Raw genomic sequence first — 6,000 nt, 5'->3', positions numbered from 1 at the left:
CCAATCCTAAAGGAGGCAAACCAACTAGGTTGACTCCAAACCATTAGGAAGGAAAAACAGAAAGATTACATTGTAAGAGAGAGCTCCCTTAACCACAATCTATCTCTCATAGTTGTTTTCTTTGGCAACACACTATAGATTCTATCTATACATGTATGTTTAATTCTATACACATGTTTCTCCACAATATCAAGTTTACTGTTCCACAGAGCATCATTCCTAGCCCACCATACTTGATACACTGAAGCACAAATGATGGCAATCTTGACTTGTCTTCTGAATCGTGATTCACCATTTGAGTTTACCTGTCAATCATACCCTGTACTGATGTGTCAGGGAACTGCATTTGCAACCATTGAAAGATTTTCCTTATAACTGCTTTGCTGAAATAGCACTGGAAAAACAAATGACAGTGTGTCTCTTCTGATAAACCACACAGTAGGCATGTAGCCTCATCTATCACACCCACTTTGGTTAATCTATCTGCTGTGTTCAATCTGTTTAGCATTACTAACCAGCATAGAAATCTATGCTTTGGTATATTCAATCTACCCCAGATAGCACCATACCAACTCACACTCTGCTGCATATTCATCTGCCTTTTGTAGACTTCTTTTATTGAAAAACCCCTATTCAATATCTGCTGCAAAGAAAAATTCACCTTGAGTTGATCTTTCACCTGACATATCATTTTCCAATACCAACTGCATTGCTGAGGATGTTTGTACTCCCACCAGTTTTCTTCTTTTACATACAGCTCATGCACCCACCTGACCCAGAGATTGTCCTTCTTTAAGGCAATTGCCCACACATACCTCCCTAGAGCTGCTTGATTCCAAATCAAAGTATTTTTGATTCCAAGACCACCCTCTTTTTTACTGCAGCATGCTGAGTCCCATTTTACATTCCCTAATCTTTGACTGTAATGTTCACCAGTCCAAAGATATGATCTACATATCTTATTTATATCTTGTAAGACTTTCCTTGGGATAATCATTATTTGAGCCCAATAAACATGCAGACTCATGAGTACTGAGTTCACCAAGCATAGTCTGCCTTGGTATGAAAGGTGCCTACTGCTCCAACACCTTATTCGAGCGGTCATTCTTTCCACAAGCCCTTCACAATCTTTTATACTAATTCTCTTGTAGCATATAGGGACCCCCAAATACCTGAAAGGGAAGCTCCCCAAACTGAAGCCTGACATATTAAGAATTCTTTGGACCTCCTGCTGCTTTATCCCCACTGTAAACAATTCAGATTTTTGTTTATTTGCTTCTAACCCTGAGGACTCAGAGAAGTGAGTGAAACCTTGAAGCATTCTCAGTACGACTTGAATTCACCTTTGCAACACATTATGATGTCATCTGCAAAGCATAGATGATTAAGTTTGATACCAGTGCATCTCGGGTGAAATTGGAAATCATCCTTTTCACCTACAATCTTCATTGTTCTACTAAAGTATTCCATGCATATCACAAATATCAATGGTGAGAGGGGGTCACCTTGTCTTAGCCCCCTCTTGCCCTTGAAAAACCAACTAATTCCCCATTTATCAGTAATGAGAAGCTAGGAGATTTAATGCATTCCATAATCATCTCCACAAAGCTGGAAGGGAATCTCATAGCTTGTAATAATTCTTCAATAAAGCACCAATCTATTGAATCATATGCTTTTTTAAGGTCCATTTTGATGATACAACCTGGCGCAGCATCCTTCTTCCCATAGTTCTTAACAATATCTTGACAAATTAAGATATTGTGTGCTATAAATCTCCCTTTGATGAAAGCACCTTGATTTGCAGCTATAATTTCAGGGAGAATCTTGCTCAATCTAGAGCACAACAGCTTGGTAATGCACTTGTATATAACATTACAGCACGCAATTGGCCTGAATTCAGTGACATTACCAGGACATTTGACCTTTGGAATCAAAGCCAAAATATGTGTTTATCTCCTTTAATAATTTCTTTGATTGAAAGAAATCCAAGACAGCTGTTGTACATTCAGCACCAACAATACTCCAAGCATCCTTATAGAATGCTGCCCCAAATCCATCAGGTCCTGGTGATTTGTCACCAGGAATAGAGAAGATTGCCTGCTTTACTTCTTCAGGAGAAAAAGGTACCAGTAGAGCTTGACATTGTTCTGCATTCAGAATAGGACCAGCTTTAATCACCTCCTGTTGCACATGACTCCTGCATGCCTTGGAGTACCAAGAAGCTGAGTGTAATAATGCAGGAAGCTTTGTTCACTTCATCACTACCTTCAACCCATAATATCAGGAACACCATAAATAGTGTTCTGAAGCCTTCTTTTTTTTAAAGCATTGTGAAATGCTTTTGAATTCTCATCACCATCTTTTAACCATGAAAGTTTACTCTTCTGTTGCATAAAAGAGTTATAATGTAATATCATTTAAGGTTTGACCATGTATTATTTACCATTAGATAAAATCAGATGTTATAATGTAATATGTTGTTGGATTCATCTCAAAATACATTTTCAGAAAATTAATTTTTTATATTTTACTCTTATATATAATTAAAGTAGTGCATCGGCAGGCGTGAAAGTCAAAGTGTAACAAGTAATTCAAAACGAAAGAAGTATACAAAATTTCCTAAATTAGTATGAATTTAGTATTCAACTTATGTGGGTTTTGAGATCGATTGGGTTGATTGTAAACTTCAATACAACTCAAAACTCATAATATCTTGGTCAAAATCGGCACAATAATCGGGCTTAAGATCGCCACAATATTAGACGGGTTGGTCCGTGGGTCCTAGTGGGCCGGATTGAGATTTCACGACTCAGGATCAGACCGTGAAATTCACGGTTTGGGCGGGCTGATGCGCGGGCTGAAAAATCTTAGCCCACACAAGTCTGTTATCAATTTTCACGGTTCGGGAAGCGGGTCGTGGGGATAGCAGAATAGAGGGCCGACATGAGAATTTTTTTTCAAAGTTGTATAATCATTTATTATTGTTACATAAAGCCTTTAATATTAATTCAAATGTATGCAATTATTAATATTAATGAATAATTTCATTATTTTTGAATTTGATTGAATTATAATATATGCAATTTGATTAAAATATATACAATTTGATTAAAATATACACAATTTGGTTGAATAATTACTTGGGTTGGGCTGGTCCGGTTCATGGGTTGGCCTGGACCGCTTTTGTGGACCGGGCTGAGCAGTTTTAGTAGCGGCTTTTGTGGCTAACTTAAAAAAATATGGCCCACGATCAACCCACCAATTTCACGATTCGAGTTAGACTGAATCGAGCTTTTCGCGGGCTCAACTCACACAACTCAAAAGGCGGGCTGGGCTGAATTGACCCGCACTATCGACTATTTCTAGTTCACTTATCTAAGGCCGGTGACTGGATAATGATAATTAGTGGACACAAACCCAAAAATTCAGTTTACCTCCACAAGTAAACCAATTCTTTGTAAAAGTAAACGCATTAGCTCCAAGTTTCAACGTTGACTATGTGGAGCGACCCGGCCATTTTACCATTTTCATCAATTGGGGATCTTTCCATTGCGATTAAAGCTGTTTAAAAATAGCTGGTCTAAAAAATTCGTGTTACATTACTATTTGAGGCAAATAAATCATTTGAAAAAATAGTGAAATTTTTTTTCTAAAAAAATTTTATATGGACCTGGTCCACACTAAATCTAATGTGGACCTAATGTTAGTACATGTGATTTATAAAAGAAAGGATCACTATGTTAAAAATAATCGATATAGAAGAGGATCAAAGTAGTTATAGTTGTATATGGTGACTACATGAAAAAAATAATTATGTTATAAAACATAACTTTCATTATAATAAATTAATATAAGAAAGGGTCACTATGTTAGATAAAAGTACTAGTGTAACTTTAGATTGTAAAAGCCAAAAAGTGATTATATGAAAATGAAGAGTCACTATATCACATTGGTAGGGATGACAATAGATCTCGGACCTGGTCCTAATACGTGGATCCAGATCTGTTTTCTAGAATCTAGATACCAAAATTTTTGGCCCTGTTGGATCCAACAGGTCAAAATGCCGACCCGAGCCCGAACCTGAGCATTGGATCTGAACTCAAATCCGTAGATCCCTTTTTTCCAAGAAAAAACTAATATTAACTTTTAAATGTTACTCACCCCCCACAGCATAAATCCTAACTTTCAGTCCTCTTTCTGTCTCTATCCTCCATCATCCCACAACCTACTGCCCACTAAATCACCGTAGCTCTGCCCACCACCACACACCATCTCGCTGACGGCCACCATGCACCAGCCCGTCAATGACCTTCTCTCCCGCGTCACTTTCATCCCTTCTAACTTTTTCTCTCAATGTCTCGCCTTTCTCTCTCGAGGTGCCGACATCCTTATCACCAACCATTCACCTACTTCTCTCCTTCATCACTCGCATTTCCCTTCACTCTTTCTCCGTCTCTTCGCTTCCTTCCGACCATCTCATCGGCTTCCTGATCACCACAACAAGCAATCCTGAGCGCGGCCCAAACAACCACCAACCCCACCACCGCAAGTCCACATAGGTTAAAGTGTAAAATTTCCAAATCCGTTTTGGACTTAGATAAATGGGGTCCGCAATTCCTAGAACTGGGTCCCAAAATTTCAAACCTATCATGTATGGGGAAGATCCGGATCCAACCTTTGAAAACGAATATGGACCTAGCTAGATCCTTAACGAGTCGTTCCAAATCCGACCCCTTCCCATCCCTACACATGGGCGACTTTGGTCTACGCTAATATTAATTAGTGTGGACTAGGTTCACGCAATACTAGCTCAAAAGCTCGATCTCTTGAAGATAAATAATATTAAGGTAGTCTAATGATGAGAGCATCCCATTTGAAAATTTGTTGATTGTTCTTATTCATCTTTGATAAGAAAAATAATTTTAGATCAAATAAAAAAATACATATATATGATATAATTTTCTACAAATTACTCTCTATCCCAAAATTCTTTGTACACTTTCCTTCTTATGTTCTGAATTAGATTAACACTTCTATATTTTTTGTCACATCTCACTATTATTAAATTAGCTTTCTTACACCCCTTTGCCCCACACTTTATCTATTCAATAAAAAAATACTAAACTTTCTCACTCCTTCAATAAAAAAACTCCGACTCCTTTATCTACTTCTTAATAAAAATAACATTTGATAACCATTCTTGAAATTATCACCTTAAATTATGTATCTTAATAAGCTTTTAAATATTTTTGGGAACAAAAGGAGTATTTTATATGAAATTTTTTGGGTAAGATGAATAACCTCTTGACTACCCTTGCACAGGGCTTGATTCAAAGACTCAAGCACTTGACAAGAGTGGGGAATGGTAAACAAAATCCTATTTCAAATGCCACTCACTTAGATGAAAGGCCTTTTCTCTTTTCAACTAAGTTAATTCAATTAACTGTCTAACTGTAATTTAATGCTCTAACTTCTTATTAAAATGCAATGCAGCACAATCCCCCACAAGGCCACGAGGGTTGCCTACTTCTCTAGTTCACCACCGGTATCCCATATTGACTGTTGGACACTGACTATCAAAGTAACCTTGAGTGTTTCTCTCAATAAGTAAATTTACAATGGAGATTTTTCATGAAAATGTCTTTTCCAAAATCAAACTTAATGCCGCTGATGATGATGCCAACAGCGGAAGTTAGCTAGTTCCCCACGAGTAGGTTACCTTAGTTTTTGGTGTGTTCCGAGTTCCACATGACCACATTAGCAGAGCAAACATACATGTTAAGTGGCACCAAGCCAAACTTGAATTCTAACTTCGATCGCATTGTGAAAATGATATATTATATCAATTTGCTGTGTCCTGACTACAAATGAAAAAAGATAGAATCAAATTGCACCAAGCCAAACTTTAAAGTAGAGATCGGATTCATATACACGAAAATCTCAATTTTCTAGATTTGTCATACGTAAACTAATTCGTTTTAGTATGACTAGAAAGTGTAT

This window comes from Beta vulgaris, chromosome 6 (genome assembly GCF_026745355.1).
Source record: "Beta vulgaris subsp. vulgaris cultivar EL10 chromosome 6, EL10.2, whole genome shotgun sequence".
NCBI lineage: Eukaryota > Viridiplantae > Streptophyta > Magnoliopsida > Caryophyllales > Amaranthaceae > Beta > Beta vulgaris.
The sequence above is the reverse complement of the archived record's forward strand: the minus strand, read 5'-3'. Positions refer to the sequence as shown.